General features: G+C 44.0%; 1 long non-coding RNA gene across 1 annotated transcript; it reads right to left on the reverse strand.

The window, feature by feature from the left end:
• Positions 1-268: 268 nt before the first annotated feature.
• On the reverse strand, positions 269-13,427 carry LOC106146642. Its single transcript, XR_001231178.1, has 3 exons — positions 13,236-13,427; positions 4,398-4,492; positions 269-584 (listed from the first exon to the last, which is right to left on the reverse strand). It is a non-coding gene; the product is annotated as an uncharacterized LOC106146642 (long non-coding RNA).
• Positions 13,428-24,366: the final 10,939 nt, after the last annotated feature.

The raw sequence follows: 24,366 nt of genomic DNA on the forward strand, positions 1-24,366 counted from the left end.
TTCAGTCCAAGTGCTAGTGCCACACTGGATCCTTCAGTGATAAAAGGAACTGCAAAAACAATCTAATAAGATACAAATAGAAAATGATGCCAAATCATGCAAACAAGTACCAAAGAGCTACTGCAAACAATGATGTCCAAGTAGCAACAGAGTGAAGGAAATCTGGGTGTAGCTGGAGCTAACAGGGTGCCACTGCAGAGGAAGTAGGATGTATGCTTCATACTCAAGGGCATAATATGTTGTCTTGAGCAATTATGAAGTCTTTAAATAGACAGTCAAGTGACTTTATTTCCAATCGATAAGGTTTTCATTTTTTTCCCCAAAGGCTAAGACGTACATCATGAAGTTCATCACGCAGGAGCATGTGTTGTTTTCCATCTTTGTGTTCAGAATAAAGTAGGTAGAGCTGGAAGAAGAGAATCTGAGGGGCCAAAAGTCCTCTGGTGTTAACTCGGCATAAACTTGATGCGGGCATGAGGAGCGGAGCTGGAAGTGAAGAGCAATTCTACCACCACGAATTTCATGGCAGTCACGTTGTCATGCTCTTTTTTTCTTCTCCAGCCATTCCCATAGCAAAGAGATATCTTGAAAATAATAATAACAGTAAAGTCACTAATAACATTGTCATTTATTTAAGCCTTTTTTCTTCCCAATAATCCAAGAGTCCTTTATTTGTTATATTCTAACAACAACAATAAGAGAGCTATATCCAGTCCTTATTTTGCTGATGCGGTGGTACAAAGCTTAAGTCACGCACTCAGAGTCATGTAAATTGTAAGAAGTAGAGCCAAGATTGGAACCCAGATCTATCTGGCTCCAGAAACATGCTTTATATCTCCATGCTTTACCACTTTCTTCTTGTCTATTTAAAGTGGCTTTTTTGTAAGGAAAAGACAGTGACAATCCCTTCAAAGCCTGCCCATAAACACAGTGCACTTGAGGTGGAGAATGGAAGCCATGGCCTCTTTTATGTAGGTCCTTGGGACTCTTTCCAGTGACTCAGGGGCCTGTGACCTACAGGGTAACTATAGATGAGCCAGGTCTCAAAAGACAACGTGTGTTTCAATGAGCAGTGACTTAGGCTTGGAATCCTGGAGTCCTTGAAATGGTGATATAAGGATAAAAAGAAAGCAATCAATCACATGAGAAGATAACACAGCCCAGACCAGGGACTGACTGGGTACCTTGAATGAAAAGCAAAACATTCACAGTTCATGAAGTCTGTGTGGGGTGAGGTGGGGAGCAGAGAATCATGACTCCTTCCATAGATTTGGAGAATTCACAAAAGCTCTCTGCTGTGAGTGGAGGGATAGAATATATGCATTATTTCCGAGCAGTAAAGTTTACAAAAAATCAACAAAGATTTCTGAAACTATGAGTGATCAGTTGAAAAAACTCCGTTAGGAAAATGACCCTGTTGGTGACAAGCAGGAAAAACTAAGGAGAGAAGGGGCCAGAATCAATGCGTGGGGAACTCAGCAAACTGTTGCTAAAGTAACAATCCATTAAAAGATGACTGAAGTACAAGAAACATTGAAAATAATAATTCATCATCTGCAGTGATCATTGAAACCTTTGCAATGGATATGAAAGAAGAGATAAAAAGAAGGTTTGCTATGGAGTGTGGAGCCTAGATTACACAGAGAAGATTGGTATTAGCAATAAAAATAGGGGAAAAACACGAATATCCAATTAGTAGAAAAATTAGCAGTAATAGTGGCAACCATTTATTAAAATATCTGTGTCATTTTTATTGGCTTTTGTGTTGTTTTATTTTTATCTTTGTTGTTTTGTTTTGTTTTCTCTTTAAAATAAAAAATAATAAAATAACACTATGTAACTGTTTCCATATAAATCACTCAGTCTTTGCAAAAATTTTGTGCTTTAGACATTATTATTTCTCTTTTAAAATTTAGGAAAGCAGGCTTAGGTGGAATCATTTGCCTCAAGTCACACAGGTGGTGTGTGACGGCCCCAGAACAGAGAACCCAGTGTTAAACCCATTAAGATGGGACATCACCAAGGACAAGAAGAAAGATGATTTGGAAAACAGAGCAGAATGAAAATCAAGGGGAAGTGCCACTGCAATGAGGGCCACACAGCTGGCAAAGGTGTGGAGACTGGAGATGCTTCCAGTCAAAGGCTGCTCTTTGTCAGGGAGCCGGAGTGTGGGAGTTGGGCTGCAGAGGAAAACCAGGGAACAGGTATCTTGGGCCTGGGTCAAGAAAAGATTCCTTTTCTAAGAGAGTAAATATATTTTTAAAAGTGGGGAAGAAGACCATGGGATAAGATTTTGTGGATTTCCACAAAGAATAGTTAGCCATTAGGCTGGTTACTACAGTGCATGTGGATACAGGGCATGGGGGGGGGGGTGATAATTATCAACAAGGATGTGGTGGGATTGTAAAATGGTGTAGCCACTATGGAAAATAATATGACATTTCCTCAAAAAACTACACATAGGATTACCATGTAATTCAGCAATTCCGCATTTGGTTATAAACCCGTATAATTGCTATCAGGGGTTTTAAGAGACGTTTGTGCCCTAATGCTTCTAGCAGAATTATTCACAATATCCACAAGTACAACCAACCCACACCTCCATCAGTGGATGGACTGATAAACAAACCATGGTATATGCATACAATGATGTATTACTGAGCCTTCTAAGGGACCGAGATTTTAACACATCCTACAAAATGATTGAATCTTGACGACAGTATGTTAAGTAAAATGAACCAGATACAAAGGGACAAATATTAAATGAATCCACTTATATGAGGTACCTAGCAAAGACACATCATAGAGACAAAAATAGAATGGGGACCAGAGCCAGGGACAGCGGGGAATCATCCAGTGAGTGTAGATTTTCAGTTTGAAAAAGTTCTGGAGGTGACTGGATGGTAATGATGGTTGCAGAGAACGCAATGCACTTAAACCACTTAAAATGATGAACTTTGTGTTAGGCATTTTTTACCACTGTAAAAATAAAACAGAGCACAGTAGCTGGTCAAATATAAAGTCGATGATGGATGCAGGTTCTCCCACTTAGCATGATCTAGGGGTGGCAGGTAGTTCCCATTTTCACTAAAAGGACAGCCAAATAATCACTTTCATGGAGCCTAACATTAGGAAAATAAATTGCAGGTATGTGTTTGCTGAATTTATGCTGTCACCCACCTTATTAAACAGAGGGTTGGATTAATAAAATGATTTTTTCAATTTAATAGTAAGTTCATTAATTTATTCCTTCAAGAAATGTCATATCTCATATGGTATATGACCAGTTCTTGTCCCGGCATGACCTCAGTGTATAGGCCACTATGTAATTGAGGCTAAGGAATTAAATAACAAGACTATAGGGACAGATCTGCTCTTGGTGAGAGGTCTTCCAGGAGTGTGTGATCTTGTTTTCTGGAGGTATTTAGGCACAGGATAGCATCAAGTCTAGGTTAAAATAAACACAAGGAAAGAATACCTTCCTCCGCCTCCTCCCTACCTGAGAGCCCTGAGTCAACTGGCAAGTTGTTGATTTCTTCTGAATGTATCATCAGACTGGAGATGCTTCCAGCCTCTTTAGCTTGAGCAAAAAGACAACACCTGGGGCTCTAAGGCTATGCAAACACTTTGGGCTGAGGGAGAAGCATTGGCATTTAGGGGAGACAGTTCTCACAAACATCCCAGACATGTTATGGCTCTTGACAGCTTCAATCTTTCATTTTAGAGATTTCTATTGATTGGGTAAGAATCACAGACATTTTGTCCACACTGCACAGATATCAAAGCAAACTTTTCCCTCAGTGCCATTTCTCCAGGGGATGGGAATGATTGATTTTTATTGGTTCAGCTTCTAGGATCCTCACATCTCAATCCAGCCAATTTTCTTTGGAGAGAACCCACTCCAGTCCACTTAATTGTATTTTCTAACCAAAGAGTTGGGAGAGATTTGTCATCTTTACAGTCCAGGGGAGATGAATCCCAAGCCTCCTGTTCCGATGGTGTGGGTTTGTTTCTGAAGCTGGTGATCGAAGAAAGGGAGACAGAGATTGGGAGGGGGGTGGTTCAAGCAAAGTCTAAAGTTGAAAAAGGAATACAGACAAAAAATTAAGAAATAAATTAATCCAGGAATGAAGGAACTGAAAGGTCTAAGGAGAAGCAATATGCTGCGTGCTTTTCTAACTTTTACTGGGCAGCAATTACTATAAGTAGCATCTTTCATTTGGATGGGAAAAGAAACCCTGCATGTTAGCTACAAGTCATTCTCCCAATGCTCTGGCTGTATTTCTTCTGTGCGCTATTTCTCACCCTTCACTAAGTGCTCCTGTGAGACTCCCTTCACTCCAGCCCCACTTATTTTAGCCTTCATTTACTCTCATGCTGAATTTTCCACATCTTACCTGCCTCTGCAGGAGCTTATTCTGGACCCTGGGCATGCAGATGGAGAGTAAATCCAGGATGCTATCCCAGCTTGGAAGGTTGGACAAGTTAGCACCTGTGGTAAAAGGAGAGACCTCTTTTGCTCTCTTGACTAATGGAAAAGCTATCCAACATGGGTATTTCATGTGTATTTCTGTTTTCAAGTTCCCCAGTTACGTGTTTGTCCCTCTTAAACATATAACCATCCCAGATAATTTCTCCACATTGAACTCCTCCCAACCTAAAATGCCATCCATTAAAGTTATCTGGAAACTTCCTCCTTGTTAGCCATTTCCATGCTATCTTTCACGCTTCCACTTTAAAATGCCATCCATTAAAGTTATCTGGAAACTTCCTCCTTGTTAACTTGCAGATTTCCATGCTATCTTTCACGTTTCCACTTTGTGTGTGGATTTGTTTTCATCTTCCCACATAAACTGTACTATCTCTGCACATCCAGCCATTTACTCTTCTTTCAAGCGGCCTAGACAAGCTTCATAAGCTACAAATCTTGTAATTTCAAGTTTCTTCCTCTGTGGGAAAACCATGTTGCACCTGCAGGTAGCATCAGGCCCTTGTCACATGGCCCTGTGACTGACTGCGGTGCAGGAAATGAGTGCCAAGGTGGTACATGAGTAACAAGTGTACAGATCCATGCAGAGATCTGGTATTCATGTCCATGTGCGTTTGTATGTATATATAGCAACAAAGGTAGGTCAGCTTGCTAGCTTAGAAGAAAGGCAGCATCCAGCCCCGTCATCACTTGAACTTAATAGAAGATAATAGTCATTATAACATCTTGTACCTTGATCAAGCAAACTGTACAGATGAAAGCTTAATGATGTCATTAGCTGAAAATTATCTTTGGAGCACATCAAAGTCCCTGCCAGTGGCCCCATATTCTTGCCTTAAAAGTTGCTACTACTACATACAAGGTGGATTCATTGTCTTTGAGGGTGACAAGTTTAAATGCAACACATTCTCCATCCTCAAAGATTTCATAATCTAGAGGAAAATATGAAGTGTTTGCCCAACTATCTTTAAAACAAAAATGAAATTGCTTCTGTGGAGAAGTATGTTTTATCTGAGGAGAGATAAAAAGGAAACTAGCCATTGTTTTTAGCTGCATACATTGTGAATAGGGAGGAGGTTTTGTGAAGGGAAATATCCAGAATTTCTATCCATCATTTAGGTAAAACCATGCTTGCTGAATTTGAATAACACAAAGCAAGAAGTGATAGGTAACAAATTAGCTGGCAAAATCATGATTCTATAAAACCTCTACAAACTTGAATGTCCGGAAAAGCTTACAAAGTAAAACCACACAGTTATACATGCAGAGTGATAAGCAGGTTAACCACAAAAACTATGGGGGCGGGCATGGGTGCTAATAGGCTATGAAGATCAACTGTTCTACAATGAAATCGAAGCATTCACCTTTATTCCTTCTTGGCTAACTCAAACACCATCATATACTGTTCACCTTCCAAGCTCACAGCCTCTGAAGACCACATCCGGTGAGAGTTCCTGCTCCCACAGACCATAAAGGGACACAGTCTCAGAGCATGAGTGGCTTGATGCCTGGCAGGTGACAAGCACAAAGGTGAGAGCCATCTGGGTGGCACTGATTGAGAAAGAGCATCCCAGTCCGGGTCAGGATTGCAGATCCGTCTCAGGGGTGCCATTTTCTGAAGGACTTCGCTGATGAGATTATAGTGCAGCCAGTGAAGGAGGTTGCAGTGACAAAGGGCCTGGAGTGGTGGCATATGAGTAATATTGGGGAGAACTTGACCACAAGTAGAAAAGGACTACAAAGAGGTGCTATCTGCCGATATCTGAAGAGCTGTCATGGAGAAAGAATTGGACTTTTTCTGAGGAGGTTTATGGGAGTAAGACCAAAAATCACTGTACAAAACTAACAGGGAGAAAGGTTTCAGGCAACTTTAAATGATGGCATTCTACTCCCTAGGACTAGAAAAGAGGGACCTACCAGGATGAACCCAAAGTCTGAGGGCTGATTATGGCATAGGCTGCCGCCTGTCACAAATCACAGTTGTCAAAGGAATTTCTGCCCAAAAATAAGAAGTGCACGTTAGTCTAAAACCTCTCCTCATGCCAAGATTCCATTACTAATAATAACCACAACACCAGGAAATTCATATTTCTGTCCTAGATCTTCAAAATGTGCTTAACACTAAAGACACACCAAGACCATGAGCCAGCACTCTGCTCGTCTGCGGTATGAAGACATCCTACATTTATGCATCATGACTTTTGCATTTTGGCAGTCTTCATAGCCTCCCATGAATGACAAATGGGCTTGAATTATTATCTGAATGAAATTAAGGGATGAATGTAAGTTGAGGTGACAAGCTAGTATTGAAACCATAGCTGGGAGCCCAGCATCCTCCCACACTTACTAAGATGTCAGCAATCACATTGATAGTAAAATGCTGAATACGTAGGTAACATTTAATATGGGACATGGACTGTTTTAGGCACTGTACATCTATCATCTCACTTAATCTTCACAAAAACTCAATGAGGTGGTAGCTTATATTCCCATGTTATAGGTTAGGAAAGTAAGATATGATGAGGTTACTAAAGAAGCTTGCCTGGGATAACAGTTATTATGCAGCAGGCTTAAATTTCAAGCCATGGCAATGTTACTCCCAAGAGTGTACCCTCCACCACGATGCCATGCTGTCCTCTAGATTGTTTCACTGGTGGGAGAGGAGAGGACAGAGGTGCAAGTCACAGCTTTTGCAAAACACATTGCCAAAAAACCTCACGGAGTGGACTTTGAAACTCCACGAATGCTGGTATAGACCCTGCCTTAGGAGATGCATCCCTGCCTCACTCATGCACGTCCTTCAAATCAGAAGAAGGCTGCGTGCAGAAGCTTCACCTCACCACAATGATGGAAGGAATTAACCAAGAAAGTGCAAACTTGAGACTCAGCAGTTCTCAGCAAGACAGACTCAAATGCAGCCCAGATTCAGCTGAGCGCAATCAGGGAGGGGAGTTCCACAGAGGAGTAGACAGCAGAGTCCACATTTGACCCTTAACTGGAATGAGAGAGCCAGAACTGAAATAATGGGGACCACAGATAACTATTTATTCCTCCCCAGCACAACAAGCAAATAAACTGCCATCGGTGCCTCAAAACTTCATACAGGGTAATATTCCTTTAATGGAATGCTTTTAGAGAAGAGTCATAAAAATAAATTGAAAAGTGCTTTCTGCTGGCTACAGCTGGCATAACCAGCATCTGAGCAAACAGGATAACACAAGGCTTAACTTAGCATCGCCATTTTTATTACTTGCCGCGACAGGTCTTATAATAGTATAAATTCACTTAAAAAACGGACTCTTCCCCCCTTCTGAGGCCCCTCCTCCTCCCCGCCACCACACACCCAACAGCCTTCTGGGTTAATTTTGAACAGCATAATTACAGGTCTTTTTATGATTTAGGTTTCAGACCAATTAGCTGATATTGCAAGCCTTCCCAATGCCAGCTTCCCTCTCGGCATCCCTGTTCTGCTGAGGATTTATTTATCTGTGTGCTTGTGAAAGGAAAACGTGTTATGAGGAGTGGAGAAATTGGGTTTGTTTGTGGATGGGTTCCCTCCTCCCTCTCCTCTTCCTTTCTCATCTGTCTCTGCATCCTAGGTGCACCTGGTCTCTAAAATTGTCATGGGGTGTAAAATACACACTGAATATTCATGCAGGGTATACACAGGCTCCAAAACAGGTAGTTGCTTTCTGGAGCTGCCTCTGCTTCCTGCCTGCCTGCTTTCCCTCTGGGTGGAGGTGTAAACCTGCCCTGGGCAGTGGGCTACCACCGGCTTGGAGCCTGCTGGCCACCCACTGGATAGGCAAGACCTCAGAAAGGAACTACCCAGTGGCCCTACCTCTCCCACTGCACCTGCCCCATAGATCCCTTACCCGGCACTCACCGTGCTGCGAGAGCAGAGCAGGATCACTGGAGTCAGATAATCAGCTAACACATAGGACTTGCCGAGAGTCCTCTGCGGCACTGGAGGATTCAGAGGCAAATCAAATAAGATTTCCACCCCTGATGTGCTTTTAATTGAATGTAAGAAGACTCAACTCATTTAGCTACGCAGATCTGCGTAATGAGACCATCTAGGAATCTACTTTGTAGCAAGCACTCTGCAAATACTGTCTTTAATCCTTATGCAACCCTGTAAGATATATACAATTATGAACATTTTCCAAAGGAAGAAATTGAAGTTCACAAGATAATGTACCTTACCTAATGTCACAGGAACCCCAAAAGAGTAACTTATGAAAACTGGCCACTTGATTCTGCCTGACACTAATGCCTTCGCCACTGTAGCCTTTCTTCCCACTCAGCCAGTGAGAGCTCTGCTGGGCCTTGTTTTTTTGTTCGTTTGTTTGTTTTTCTGGTACCGGGAATCGAACTCAAGACCTCAGGCTTGCCAGGCAAGGGCTTATGCCGCTGAGCTATATCCCCAGCCCCTCTGCTGGGCCTTGTGTTTGTGTTGTGCAGATGGCTGCAAGGAGAAATTTAAGAATATAAGGAAAATCTGAGTAATTTTTACAGAGCAGAGGGATTAAAAAAGACCATAAAACACAAAAATATTAGGCAAGAAAGGGACCTACAAAGCTGATCCCAGATATATCGGCAAATTAACATTTCAACATTGTATCAGGAGTCACCAGGGTAACATTGAGGACAGTACAGAAATGTGAAAAATGCTAATGCTACGATGTTAAGTAAAAATTAAATAATCAGCTAAGCAAAATTGCAACTATGTGGGAATAAATATCAATAATGTTTTCATAGAAACTTTAAAATTGGTTGAAAGGAAAAAAGTAAGTCCATCCCCTGGCCATAAGCATGACTATATTTATACTGTACCAGACAGATGGTTTTCTCTCCTCTTCTAGCAGATTTCCACGGAGGGAACGCTAATGCTCTCCCTCTGTTCTTTTAGTGCTTTGTGAACCATTTTCCTCAAGTCTAGCCTCGTGCCCCTCACTGATGCAATTTCACTCCCCGGTTGGCTTCTGTCTCTGAGCAAGCTGCTGGTTTGACATTTTCAATGTGCACTGGAATCCAGAGATGGAGAAAGTAAGACTGTCACTCGTCCCACCGCCTCGCATTCTGCATACCTGCTCCGGATACTTTTGATATGATTGAGGGGGTGGGAGGAGGGGAGGTAATGACTGAGGAAAAAACTGTCATAATTCACCAAACCTATTATTTTCCTGTCCTGGGCTTTTCTTTTCACACTTCTCACAGTGATTCCACCAAAGCTCCAAATAGCACACATATCTAGTAATTTTTAAAAGTTACCAGCATCTAGAATCTGTACCTCCCCTTTGGCATTTGTCACTGGTGATATCAGGTACCTCTTTTTCCAGATGTCCTCTCCTCCCTCCACCTGTCCCCACCTTGGAGCAGTACACAACTCTGGCTTGTCACTCATTTACAGCTGAGAACTGCCCTCACCTTCTCTCCTGACAGGTGCCCAGAGAGACCCGAGGCTCAGTTTTTGCCGTGCAGTCCCCAACACCCTTTATAATTCTATCTTCTAGGCTCCTGTGCATTCTGCGGAGGCTTTTGTCGGAGAACTCATCAGTCAGTATTGGTAATTGTCTGTATCTCCCTCCCCCACTCTGCATGAAGATTCTTCAAGATTCTTGTTCATCTCTGTCTCCTATGCCTGGCACACTGATCGGCACACCAGAGTCCTTGGCACATTCTACGTGCTCAATGTGTGTTTCTAGAATAAGTGAATCAGTCAATTAAATATTGTTTATTCTATTTTACCCCATTTTCTTCATTTCTCATCCTACTCTAGGATTTTGCAAACCAAGAGAGGTAGTATTCTTAAACAAATAGTGCAACACCTAATAGATGTATCTGTTAACATCCAGCCAATGTCCTCAATCAAGAAAAATAATTAGCGCGCCCAGATATTGTGCTTCTGCTTAGCCTTTTATTCCCAGGTCTATTTGTCTGAGTAAGGACACTGTCTCCATCAGAGCTAGGAGCACATGCAAATATATGTTCCGAGACTCGTTCTGTGGTGAGCACAGCAAGAATGGGAAATTCAGAACGCACCTGGGGAATTCAGACAAGATCTCAATAATAAAAGCTGTAATCAAGGAAGAAACCCTTACTTAAGCAAATAATTTGCCTTGGGAGTGAAAGGCTGAACATGATGTTCTTCACACACAGGGACGGTAGCCGGTATTTCATCTATGTCCAAAGAGAACTGCCTGAACAAACCCCCAAAATAAAATATTTACACTATATCCACCACCAGTAGAAATGGTCTTCCAATCAGAGAAGCAAACAGTAGGATGTGAATAAATGTCTGAGTTCAAGTAAAATGCAAAAGAAAGGAGGGACAGGAGGTAGAGATTAAGCTTAAAGGAAAATGTCATTCAAGGGCAAAGCATTTGACCTGAATTCTCCCCAAGTGAGGGTAATATGGATGGGAATGAGTTCTGTCTTATCTCTGCAGTTATGAGGATGATTTGTAGATATCAGATTTTGTTATGTTATAGACATCGTCCCCAACCTGGAAGGGAGGAGAACAAAGTTGGTGCAGAGTAATAAACTCACACTCGATAAACAACACCCAGACAACTGTATATCACAAGGAGATATAATGTCAGGTTTGGAATCAGATAAATTTCAAATAACAATGGAGAAACAACTGAACCTTGAGGACGCACGGCAGATAAACCAGACAAAGTAGATAAAGATGCGGTGCGTGGAGACAGCATGGTGGCCCAATCAGCAGGCAGGAGGGACGAAGGCAGAGGAAGCGGCAGAGCAGTGATGGAGTGTGGGCATCTAGATAAAAGGCCACAGTCAGCTTCCCAAAAGTCAGGGAAAATAATAGCAAGAAATAATAAAGTAGAATGGTAGCAGCGTCAGCTGTGATAAGCAGATAATTTGTTGCTTGGATAGCCTGGGGTCCCTTCCCAGAGACAGGCAGAGGTCCAAGTTCCTGGACTTATCAGCCTGTGCCATCAGGGAGAGAAAAGGTAATGTGAAAAACAGCAAGATCAAGGAGGGCTGGCACTGCAGAAGATCTTGGGGACCACACAGCTTAGCTTCCTCCTATGCCACTCTGCAGCCACACTCCAGCCATCCGTTCTCCATACCTCTCTTCTTCCCAACCACTCTGTCAAGGTGGGATGATGCCCTTGGGTCATTTCCTCCAGCAGCACTCATCCCCCTGGTGCTTCCATCCATTCCCCCGGATGTGATGACTTCCATCTGTGTCTTCCTTAGCCTTCCCTTCTCTCCCACCTGAGCTGCAGACTTTTATACCCAGGTGCACACTGGTTATCATCCACTTGAATGGCTTAAAGGCATCTTAGATACAATCCAACGTGCCAAGATCAGAGTTCTCCACCAACACCTGGTCCTCCCTGGTCTCCCCATCTAAGTCAATAATGCTTCCATCTACCATTCACTAAGCCAAAAATATAAGCATTATCTTTGATCTTCCCCCACGCTTCCCTACAAACCATACACTTCCTATTCCCAAGGCATGCCGATTTAATTGCTAGGGACAAATAGACACCTCCATTCTATTACCAACACTACCACCCTAACTCAAATCATCATTCGAGTTCTTGTGCTGTAACGTCAGAACTGGCTTTTCTTCAGTTCCCATTCTCAAAAGTTCATGCCCTACAGAACAGCTAAAGGGAATTTTGAAGACATGCTCAAAATGGCAGAAATTTGGCAAATATTTGTTTGATAATGGGTGAGACAAAAATTAGTCCAGTAGGACCTTCCAGGGGTGATAATTGTGAGTGACGATAGCTTCACTGCAGTGAAGTCTTTCAAGTGTGTGATTGTCCAGTGAGCCCCGGGCATTTCTGCTGGCATTGCCACATTCCCCAGGATCACGTCATTCCTTCTTAGGGACCACCTTTATGCACATCTACTCATTCAATTAAAAAAAAAAAAAGACAGCAAACACTTTTTCCACAGTCTCTCCTCTTCTATTTCTGGAAGCATATTTCTAAATTGCAACACGAATGTTGCCAAAAATCTGGACATTTACAAACATGTGGATGTTTGACAATAACACTCGTTCTGTTTTGGACACCAAAGGATATGCAGTCAGAGCTACAGACTCTTAGGTTAATAAGAGGCAGTGGCAATCCAGGATTCAGGGCCCTGACTCATGCCCATTAATACCACCTCCCAACTGGAGCACATGGGTCAGTGGTCATCTTCACAGCTGTATTAAAGCCATTAAGCGGGAGGCCGGGAGGGGTGAATGAGGTAGCTGTGTATTTGCTTGCTTGGGATGAGTGCTGGAAAAAGAGTTCTGAAATGCCCCCAAGGACTCTAGATTCTAAATAATGTAATGGCGTGCACTTCACAAAGTAGCATCCCATTCATTATGTCATTACTCAGCCACATAATGCTGCAGTGGTAGGTACTGAGGTCTCTGCTCCCCAGAAGAAGAAACTGAGGCTTCAAGAGCAATGGAGCATGCCCAGTGTTACAGATTTATGCTGTTTCTGACCAATTCTGAGTGCATTTTAAAATGAGCAGGCAGTGAAAATACCACCTATCGCTCCCCGGAATGAGATTATGAAACTGTATTCCAGCAGAATTCCATATTACCATGGGAGGCTTCCCTCCCTGTCAAGTCGTCTCTTGGCAGGCACTTTTGCACACAGCTACTATAAGCACCCAAAGGTTTCTGGGTCACCCCATCATCCAGGATGTCCATTTTGGTGTGCAAGATTTCCCCAGGGGCCTGCAGCTTGCCTTTGCCTCTCACCTTGGCAGGGGAGTTTCTGGGGGTTCGTCGATGAAGTGTCCTTGCTGCAGGGATGGCCTCACATTCACGCTCCCCAGCCTGGCTCAGGAAGTGACTGCTGATTAAACTGCGGACTCTTTCCACCCACGATCCAATCTGAGGCCCGAGGCATTGTTAGCGGCCCCCGCCACCATCTTCAGCTCTCTCTGCTGTGTGCTACTGTGCAGACAGAGGAAAATGACAGTTTTCATCATTTCCTGCTAAAAGACTTAGTGCTGAGTCAGCCGGTTTCAACTCCACAGCAACGCAATAGAGAAAAAGAAGGGGGAAAAGGCCCAGAGTAGAAGAGCAAATGCTTACCAACCATTCCCAGGTATTGTTGCGGCCAGGCCTTTTCTTTTCCTTCACTCAGAAAAGTCCTTGCTGTCTTCTCCAAGGACACACAGCTGCACTGGAGAGCAGCCTCCTGAGGTCTGTCCCTCACCAGAGCTACTTATTTCCATCTGGTGTAGAGGAAACCCTTTATTTCTAATGCCCCAGCAATGAAACATAAGATTCATCCCACCAAGAATGTCTCTGCACTGGCTCAGAATGAAGCCTCTACCTTGGGGAAGTCATTGCCCATCTGTGACCCTCAGGTGCTCTCTAGAACAAAGACAGCCAAACCCCTTCACACATCTGTGAGGCACTGTGTCAGTGACACAGCTTTGGAAAAAAGCAAAATGTGCCCTTGGTAGCAGGGGCATTTCTCTCCCAAAAGCACTACAGGATCTTCCCTGCAGCATCTCACTGTACAGAAGTCCAGGAAGGCTGCTTAGGCCAAGGGATTCAAGCCTAACAGACACTGAGGAGGGAGCAACGTTCTGTATGTGATTCTGGGGAAGGAAGGCTCGACTTCACATCTTCTTCCCAACTGAATGCACAGAAGGCACCTCCTCCCCTCTTCCTGTCTTTTCTGTGCCTCGATTTCTCGGAATGCCCCTACTCTGCCCCAGAAGACTCACCCACTCTCCTCTAGCCACCCCTCACAAAATTTCATGTTTTGTTCAATCAAATTCTGCCTGCCTTTAATCTCTTCCAGATCACTCTAATCCACATCAAAATGTATGTATTCCTCCTCTGTCCTCCCCTACTTCTAATGTAATATAGCTAATTAAGGTTTCCAAGTGAGTTCATAAAGCTCTTCCAAAAGACCAGTTCGCTTTGTTCAGGCATCAGGGCTAAGGAGCAGCTCCATGAGCAGGACATGCCTTTCTTTCCTCCAGTTTCAATTCACATTCTCGGTGTCACGCCTTTCTTTTTCTCTGTCAACGTCCTTCCTCTGTCTCTATCTAGCTCCTGTTTAGACTGTGAATCTATTTTAAAATTACCCCCTCCAAGAGCCTGCCCTTACCTTATCAATCTACTGACTTTTGACTTCCCTTTTCTTCACCCCACAGCACTTGAAAGCATTATATCAATCAGCACCCCTGTCCCTGTTACTCAGTACCCCACAAAGAAATTAGATCCACAGAGCAAGATTTGTGACCTTGTGTTGCCACCCATATTCCCATTGCCTTTACTTTGGCTGGCACATACTAGGGGCTTAATACAAAAATATTGAATGAATTGTGGTATCAAGACAGAGATCTGTGTGATAACTTAGAAACTGAGAAAGCTTCAGGTCACCCTTTAGAAAAGGGACCCACTCAAGCTTGGCATTCCCTCCACAGCATCCCTGGAGCACTTGCAGAGAATCTTGGGAGGGGAAGTAGGAGGAGGAGAAGGTCACTGGAGAGCTGGTAGTGAGCCTCCCATTGGAAGGGGTGGTTTCTTCTAAGGGGACACTAGGACCAGCTGGCTACCTCATGAGCAGGAACAGATATGGAGAAATTCTCTCCTTTGGTAGCTCTCACCATTAGCAAGTCTCCCATGCAAACTGACACAATAGGTCAGCCACCCTTTCCTGACTACAGGTGAGGGTACAGATGTTCTGTAATAAGCCTGGGAGCTGGGTCCAAAGCAAAGAAAAATCTTACCCCTGGGCATCTCCAGATTCCCTCCTGTAGTCACTCAATTACTTCCTGTTTCCATCAGTGCATAATGACTAATTTCCTTCCTCTTGCCAGTCCTCTCAGATGGAGGGGCTCCCTTAAGATTGTCCAACTTTCACTTCCAGATTTACCCACATACACTGTCTTCCTTCCACAGCTTTTTGACTCCATCCTCCCCACTGCATGCCCAGATGTGAGTCCCCAGACCTCCTGTGGATGGGATACAGTACCTTGTATACCCTCTTCTCTGCAGGGTAAACTGAGACATTAGTTAGAAGGCACAAAAGCATATTTTCTCATGAAATGTAGCCAGTGGTCCTAGTGTGCCCTTAAAAGAAACCACCCCTTCCAATGGGAGGCTCACTACCAGCTCTCCAGTGACCTTCTCCTCCTCCTACTTCTCCTCCCAAGATTCTCTGCAAGTCAAGAAAGTCTTCAGTTCTTCTGTAAGTTCTCACGTGCACTGTATCCACATCCTCCACAGTTCTGGTCATGCTGTGTGGGAGGATTATTAACTGGGACCTTTTAATTTTCCCCAACTTACAAATCTCCAGTCTTGGCCCAAGCCATACCCACCTGAGCCCCTGGAGTAACAAACAAGATGGTGAAGACCAATGGATGATTTTTAGGTTTGCATTTCTATGTACCGAACACTAGGCAAAGGCTCCCTCACTATCAGATAATTATTCTTTCTCACAGAGGAATATGTTACATCCACCAAGGCAGAAGTTGCCCTGGGGAAGCACTAGGATATATACAATCTGCTCTATATTTAAAAAATGAAAAAAAAAACACCCACAACTTTTCCCTTTCTGTGCCGTTAAGATAAACATCCTTTCCCCGAGTCACACAGTTCAAGCTGATGGTGAATACTTTTCTCCCTCAGAAATCATTTCTGAAAAGCAGACATTTAACATTTCCAATCTGTCTCTGAAGCCAAGATTAAATTACATTCTGTTTTGAAGGAATCGAAAACACACTTGTTAATATAATAAATGCCTTCCGTTAGTTCTAGAATTTGTCTTTGTTAGGCACATAATTCAAGAATTATCTATTATGGTAAAAAAAAATTGAGCCATCTGGGCCTGTGCTAATATCTGTAAGCAATAAGTCTTCGATTTCCTTCATTACTGGCGATACAGGGAGAGCAATCATTCCAAAATCAGAGCCTATTTTCTGTTGTCGGACTATTGTTCATCAGGATTTATGAAGCAACAAAAAGGCCTATGCTTGATTTTCATAAGTTAAGCTAACAGTCGGGTGATGACAACCCCATTAAAACTCAGCAAGTTAGATGCTTAAACTATGAGTTTTATACTATATCTATCATTTTTGCAAAGTGGCTTTCTTTCCTCCTTCAACCTTCTGTAGAACCTTTCATAGATAGGACAGGGAAAATACATATTTACCATATATTTGTTAAGCCATGTACATTTTCCATCCATCTTACCTGACAATGTGTAAAGGATACAAAGCATTATCAAACTGGCCCATTTTGATGATGTGGAGAAAAGGCCACATCACTGCCGCATTTTGATGATATGGTACACAAATCTCTTCTAAATCGACCCCACCTGTACTGGTGATAGCTAACATACATCTCTCTGAGGGGCAGGAGCAAGAAGGAAAGGGACAGAGCTGATGGAAGTGCACATTTTGCTCTAGAAACGGCAGCCCTGCCCTCCTCTAGGGATAGAGGCTGCAGTCCAAAGGCTGAGAATTGCATATGTAAGAGACTTCTTGTGATTTAGGCTGCTGTACACATTTAAGTGCCAGCTGAGACTTTGGGAATGAGTGTGGAAAAAAAATCCTTGACTGGCAAGGAAAAGAGGTTTCTTGACTTTAAAGCCTTACATCTAGGAATCTCCCATGTGCAATAAGGGAAACCTGTTAGGTATGCCAGTAGAGTTTATTCTCTATGACTCATTCCTGTCTTCGAGCTGTCTGTTGGATTTAGCAGCATAATCATTATAGAATGTGTGTGTGTGTGTGTGTGTGTGTGTGTGTGTGTGTGTGAAAGGAACCTTGTCACCTGAGAATCAGATGGCTTTTATGTCAGTTCCATCTTTAATAAGCCCACAGCTTGCTGGTAGAAATAATCCTATTATCAAGGATCTCAAGACACATGTGTGTGGTGCTAAAGCACAGAAAGGAGACTGAAGAAATTCTATTCCATAAAGTAAGCTTGTGTGTGTGTGTATGTGTATGTGTATGTGTGTGTGTGTGTGTGTGTGTGTGTAAAACTATCAACTCTATGAAGTCAGAGAAAGAGATTGAGTTCTAGAGAGCTCAACAGTCTTGTCCCTGGGCATCAGTTAGTTGGCTTTTCATTGCTATAACGAATACCTGAGATATTCAACTTAGAAAAGGTTTATGTTGGCTCACAGTTTTGGAGGTTGCAGTCCATGGTCACATGGACACATTGCTGTTTTTTTGCCTCTGGTGGAGACACCAGATGGCAATAGTGAGATATGGGTGGCAGAACAAAATTCCTCAAGTCATGGTCAGGAAAGAAAGAGGGCTCCACGGTTCTCTTCACCGGGTCAACTCCAGCAGCCACAAACTTCCCACTACTCCTTGCCTCTGAAAGGTCCCCCATGCCTGAGTAGCACCATGCTGGGGATAAAGCTTTTATGATATCAGCTTTGAGAGGACACTTAAGATCAAAATCCTAGCAGTATCTTCTATCATCTTGTTGCTCCAGAGCCACAGTGGGGAAGGGAGAGGAAAACAGGCCTAACCTTTGCTGAACCACTGCCCTAACCATGTTCATATACATGATCTGCAGTTTTCAAAGATGCCTTCTCTGCTGTTTTCTTAAACATGGCTTCTCATGAACCCAGTGCTACAAATTCCAGCTGCAGTGGTAAGACATGAAAAAATATGTACCCAATTGTGCTTGATGTTCTGCTCCCGGGGGTGACTGATGTGGTGCTTGCAAAGCACCCTCACTTTGATAGATGACTGGCTCCTCCAGGCTCGGTTTGGAAGGAACTCACTGTCTTCCTGTGGGATTGCCCAAGAGTCCAGAAACCCTGGGTTTTGTTTCTTTCTGCCCTGCTTGTGGCTAAGATCAGAAGCTGTCTTCTTTGTGACTAACTCCCTTTCCTGAAATGAAAACCAGTAGAAACAGCTATGAAACACATTTGACATGGGCTGCTTGGTAGCTGAATTCCCCAATCTACCAATTTGTACCTCTTGCTTTCTCAGCCTGGTGGGTTAATGTTATAACGTTAATTCCCATTAGTTCTATTATTACCCTTTATCTGGCTTCCCTTGAGGCACCCAATAGAATATTGAAAGACAGACTTTTTTAAAAATAAAGCTGCCTTGTAATAAAATAATTTTTAAAATGATAGATTACATCTGAAAATATATGAACAGCTTATGTTATCACTTGCCTTCGAGCCCTCTCCCCTCCTGTATAGTTCTGACTCCATTTCTGATTAAAGAAAAAAAAATTGCTGTTGTGAGCACTTGGCTTCTGATTTTCCATAATTCTTATTTGTAAGCACTTTTGTGTGGGTTCCTCCTTATAATTTACTAAGTGCTTTGCTCTTAAAGAGCACTTAGCAGAAGGAGGTGCAGAGAAATTATAGCTGGCAATGATGCCAGTGAGCTTAACTCCAGGACCCAGGTGACATAGGTCATTCCTTGCTTCAGGTGTCCTGTCCCTGTCACTGGCAACAGGTACATGTGGGCTGCTCCTGACAGTGTCTGAGGAAGGGTGACCACCTGCTGTTAGGTTGTCACTGCAGGCTCTTATGTCCCTTGGAATGCACTGGTGAGCAAAGACAGTACAGCCAAGATCAAGCTCAAGAAGCCTCGATTACCAGAAGTCATGTGGTCCTAGTTTCTTACAGCACTAACTAGCCCAGTCCTAAAAAAAAAGGGAAAAAAGACTGTGACCAAAAACATTTTCCATGCTTGAAGGAATATTCCGCTAACTTTGCCCATGATCTGTGCCCCTCCCATGCCCGAACACTTCCCATTCTTCTACATAAGATGACTACGTTATTGACCATACTATTTACCTCCAAACCAGAAACTTCTGAGAGTGGAAGTGGGAGCTAATGATCAGACGGGGAGATGGGTGTGGATGAAGGCTCTGCTGGGCAAGTGGGGAGTGAGACACGGTGTGCGGTGAGCCTTCCCTCCCCAGGGCAGACACAGTGTGTGCAGTGAGCCTTCCCTCCTCAGAGCAGAAAAGGAGACGAGGATATGAAATAAGCGCAAAAAGAGCACTCTACAGGTCCTGTCTCTGTGTCTGCTTCTCTGTGCTGTTTTTCTCAAAGAGACAGTGTCAGAGCCTTCTTGCTTCCAAAGGCAATGGCAGGATTTGGTATCAGGTGGACCTCCTCTGCTGAAGAGTTACCATGGCAGGTATCAAAATGTGCTGGCTCGGGGCTGGGGATTTAGCTCAGTGGCACAGCGCCTGCCTGGCAAACGCAAGGTCATGAGTTCGATTCCTGGTACCAGGGGGGAAAAAAAAAAACAACCAAAATAAAAAGACAAAGAAACAAAATATGCCGGCTCTGAGGCCTGGCTGCCTAGGCTCACATCCTAGTTCCTCACTTAGCAGCAGAGGAGACAGGGACTAGTGGGTGACTTCACTTTTTCTGTGCCTCACTCACTAAGCAAGTGGAGAAAAGAGAATTCAAGAGGGTTACCACAGGGGAAATTCAGCAACACAGAAACAAGAGATGAGGAAAGAGCTAGCCTCCTCGGTAAAGACATCAGATTTAGGAGCCCCAACCAGCACCATCTGCAGTTTCAGTTCTTTTTTTTTTTTTTTTGGTTTCGGTTTTTCTCCGGTACCGGGAACCGAACTCACGAATGATATATATATCATCCTTGATACAATCTGCAATTTCAGGAGTCTGGGGATGTGTGCCCTGTAGAGAGGGGGCACTACTGTCTTAAGCATCCCCCAGTGTCTGGTGCTGAGCAGCAACTTCAGCCTTAACACTACTGCATGGTACACATTTTCATCAGCCTTAAAATCAGCAGCAACATTGTTATATCTATTGCACAAATGCACACATGGGAACTCTAAGACAGCATCTTGCCAGGGCCACACAGTTAGCGAGAATTAGAACCCAACTCTAGTGTACCCACATCACTTGTATGCAAAGCTCTCAGCTAGGGAGTATGTGTACTATATACAGCAGGGACCTCCTGCTTGACTAACACCTGTAACTGCACTTACCCTAACTCACCACCAGCACCCATTCTCCAGACAAGTTTACCCCAAATCTGGAAGCACTTCTTGCTGAAGTTTTTCTTCCTCCCTGTAACCTGGTATAATTTGCATAATCTCTCCTTGCTTCAGTCTCCTCATCCATGCAATGGAGCTGATATCCACACTCATTTTACTGAAGATTCTTAAGCATTTGGTGAGCTAATGCATGCAAAGCCTCAAAATGGTGCACAGTATAGTGTAAGCACTCCAAAACTAGCAGCTGTTAACATGATGTTTCAGACTAGTCAAGGAAACCAGAGGACTAGTAACTTTACCATAGGGTAATAAAGAATGGGAGAAGAACATTAAGATCCAGCTATCAAACAAGAAAGGTATAGGGGCTGGGGATTTAGCTCAGCGGCAAAAGCGCCTGCCTGGCAAGCGCAAGGTGGTGAGTTCGGTTCCCGGTACCGGAGAAAAACCAAAAAAAAAAAAAAAAAACAAGAAAGGTACAAGGAACAAGAGGTGATGTAATGGTTGATTGATTGTGTCAACTTGAGAAGTTTAAAAGTTTAATTAAGTGGGCTTAGCAATTTTACACTTTAGGATGTAGAGGACCCACCCTAGGGCGGCTCCTTGCCTGGACAGTGTAAAGGGAAAATGAAGAAGGGTGGGCATGCTTCTTTTCTTTGAAAGAGCTCCAGTCTTCACCTTCAGCTGGGACATCATCTCTTGGCTTCTAGCACAGACTCTTGGGATTCCAAGATCCCTCTACCTTCCAGCATAGACTCTTCAGCCTTCCACTGCAGACCCAAGAGACTCCTGATGCAGACCTGTACTGGACTCTGAAATGAACTCCAGACCTTGCACTGAAACCTTCAGTCTCCAGTGTGCAGACACCCTCTGCACACTTCTTCATCCAACTCTGTGGTTGGCCATTGCAAGCCAATTTTGAAATTTCTTATATATTTGTTTATCTCATGTTATATCTGTTTCTCTAGTAAAACACTGACAATACATGTAACATGGTGAATATTAATTTTTAAATGATTACAGTAGAAAATATATTGTCATTGATCCCCCTCAATATCTTTCTGCTCACTTCCACACACCTATCCCATCACCCTCACTACTTTCTGAAGTGATCCTGGAAGTCTTTTTTAAAGGATGCTGTAGCGGCAGCCTTGATATCCTGAATCATTTTACCTTTCCTGGTCACTTTGACTGTGGGGAAGAATCAGAAGTTTTGTGGTGCTAGAGCTGGTTAATAATGTGGCTGAGGACACACGGTGATGATTTTATGAGCCATTCAGTTGGACAGCACTTGGCAGTGCACACACACACAATTTTGATCACACCATGTAAAGACACTCGCAAAAGAAGACTTCCAGAACTGCTTCAGAAAGTGCTAAGACCAATGGAACACCTGTGTTCCAAGAGAGGTGGAGCATTTTGAGGAAGATTAATGGCAACATGTCTTTCACTGTAATAATTTCTTTTTATTTTAAACATTCATTGTGTATTCTGACCACAGACCAAAGAAGATTTTCCTTTGCTTCCATCAAGAACGTTCTCAAGGATATAGCTCAAAAGCACCAAGCAGTTGGCCACACTGTGCATCACTGAAGCCCAGCTCTGTGCTTCCTGCTCTTACCCATTGTCATGCTGGCTTCCGCATTGCTAAAGACCCCTTTGCACACATGCTGATGACTCCATAGCCTTGCTGCTCTGTGCCTACCTGGGAAGACCCAGTGGGAGCAGGGCAGCCAGGCCTGCAAGACCCATAAACTTGAAGAAAGTCTCCTCCTCTGTAAAATGAGGAGCTCAGACTCCTTTGTGATCTCCGAGGCCCTGTCCAGCTCTAAGATTCTATGGGTCTGTGATTCCAAGGTACCCCTGGATTACCAGGGCACCAGAGGGTGAGCCAGTTGCATGTCTCATGCATAACGGGTTGGAGATAAGCAATTGGTGAGAATTAAAGTCTCAAGTCTCCAGAGCTGCACTTGTCCTTGCTGCTTATTGGGAAGCCGAAGGTCATGCTTTGCCAGAGTCTTAAATATCAATCTCATGCACAGACCTCATTCAGGCTGCCTGGAGAGCCAACGGCTCTTATTTGAGGAAAGAATAAGGTAGGGGAGAGGACAGAGGACAACGCAATATTTTAATACAGGCAAACAGTTTTCAAAACCCAACAGCCTTGTTCACCTTTCCTCTGCAACTGTGCTGTCTGATCCCTTTGCTGTTGGGTTGAAAATTGCAAAAACACTTCCCTTGCAAAAAATCACTGTACATGTGGTTTTCCATCAACCAGCTCTTAGGGAGCATTAAATGAACCAGAGACCATGGACTGAAATAATCAGGGACAGTGGGGATGAAGGTCACAGGCTTTGTCCCATTCAGCCTGCTAGGTGCAAATCTGAGGACAAGCAGAGACAAGGGTGTGTCTAGATACTCTCCAGGCCAAAGGGACATCTCCCTGGATGCCACATTCAGCCTGGGGCTGGGCCCAAGTAGAGGAAGGTTTCTCCTCGGCCCTTGAGAGCTATCTTCAGGCGCCCTGCAGTTGGCATACCGCTTGCCCTCAGGCCAGAGTCTCTCCAGTACTAAAGTGACACAGTGAACCTGGACCTCTGCCGTGGGCCCTCCTGCCAGCTGCTTATGGAATTATAGGACCCGGTTTACCCAGATGTGTCTCTGAGTCACATTCCAGGGCCCAGCTCTGCAAACATGCTGCCAAGGGTCAGGAGTGCTCTGGGGTGACTGTGCATGTTCATGTGCCTGCTGCATCCCGAGCAGCGGGGCCCTGGGCAGATGAGCATGTCACAGCCTACTTCCGGGCTTGAACCCCAATGGTCACAACAGCTGTGTGACCTGAACATACTCATTAACTTTCTTTGCCTCAGTCCCCACCCCTCCAAAACGAGGAATCAAGTGGAATCTAGCTGGGGATGTTGTGGAAAGAATACCATGAATCTGTATATATATACACCTGTTATTTTTTCTTCCTCTTCATCACACATGGGGTGGGCGTTTGAGTCAGGGGCTAATGTTGAGGCTCTATGGTGACTTAAGTTCTTCTTTAGCACCTGAGGGATTTATTCCTCTGGCAACTGAAGTTCAGTTCCAGTCTTTGCTACCTCCAAGGGAAAGGGCTACTTGATAAGTCATTTTCTCACTATCTTGGTAAGACCAAATCCTGTGTGTGCTTGAAAGGGAAAAGGAAGAAAAAATAAAATCGCTGAGTGCTAAGAGCAAGGAGGGAGGATGCAGAACAGGGAGAAGAGAAGGTCCCCAGATGAGCTGCTTGGGATCTTTGCTGCTGTGCAGCTCCCTAGCTGAGCTCCCCTCCCACTCCCCTCACAAACTCCCACAACCACTCTGGGCTTCTGCCCCTCCCCCCCAGGGTTGCCACACTGCCCCTGCCAAGAGGCACCTCTGAGGGCAGGGGCAAAAGGAGGTGAGATGAGATGGCATTTCACAAGAGTTTGGGGCCACAGTCATAGCTGCAAGCCCCACAGGTGATTCTGAGATGTTCACAAACAAGCCCAGGGGCAGACTAACCCTTGAGCTGCACCCTGAGAGGCACAGGCACAGAGGAAGACACCTGGTAGGCAGACCCTCCAAGCAAGAGGAGGGGGGCCCCACCAGTGCAAACGAGGGTGTCCTCTCCTTGCAGGCCAAGAGCAGTTCTCTTCTTCTTGGCAGTTCCATGGCACTGGGGGTGATGTGCATATTGTACTCACTAGGAACTTCTTTTGCAATGATTCAAGGGCCTACTGGGAAGGCAGTGGAGACCCTAGAGTCAGTCCCCTGTGTTGTATTCCTTCTCCTCTGCCTCTTTTTTCCCCTCATCTTTCTGGAGGGAAAGGACCCCAACTGGCAAAGCAGTTGGATTTTCAGAGGTAGAATACACTCACAAAGAAATGCATTCTATCTG

Source organism: Chinchilla lanigera, unplaced genomic scaffold, assembly GCF_000276665.1.
Source record: "Chinchilla lanigera isolate Chin_1 unplaced genomic scaffold, ChiLan1.0 scaffold00088, whole genome shotgun sequence".
Taxonomy (NCBI): Eukaryota; Metazoa; Chordata; class Mammalia; order Rodentia; family Chinchillidae; genus Chinchilla; species Chinchilla lanigera.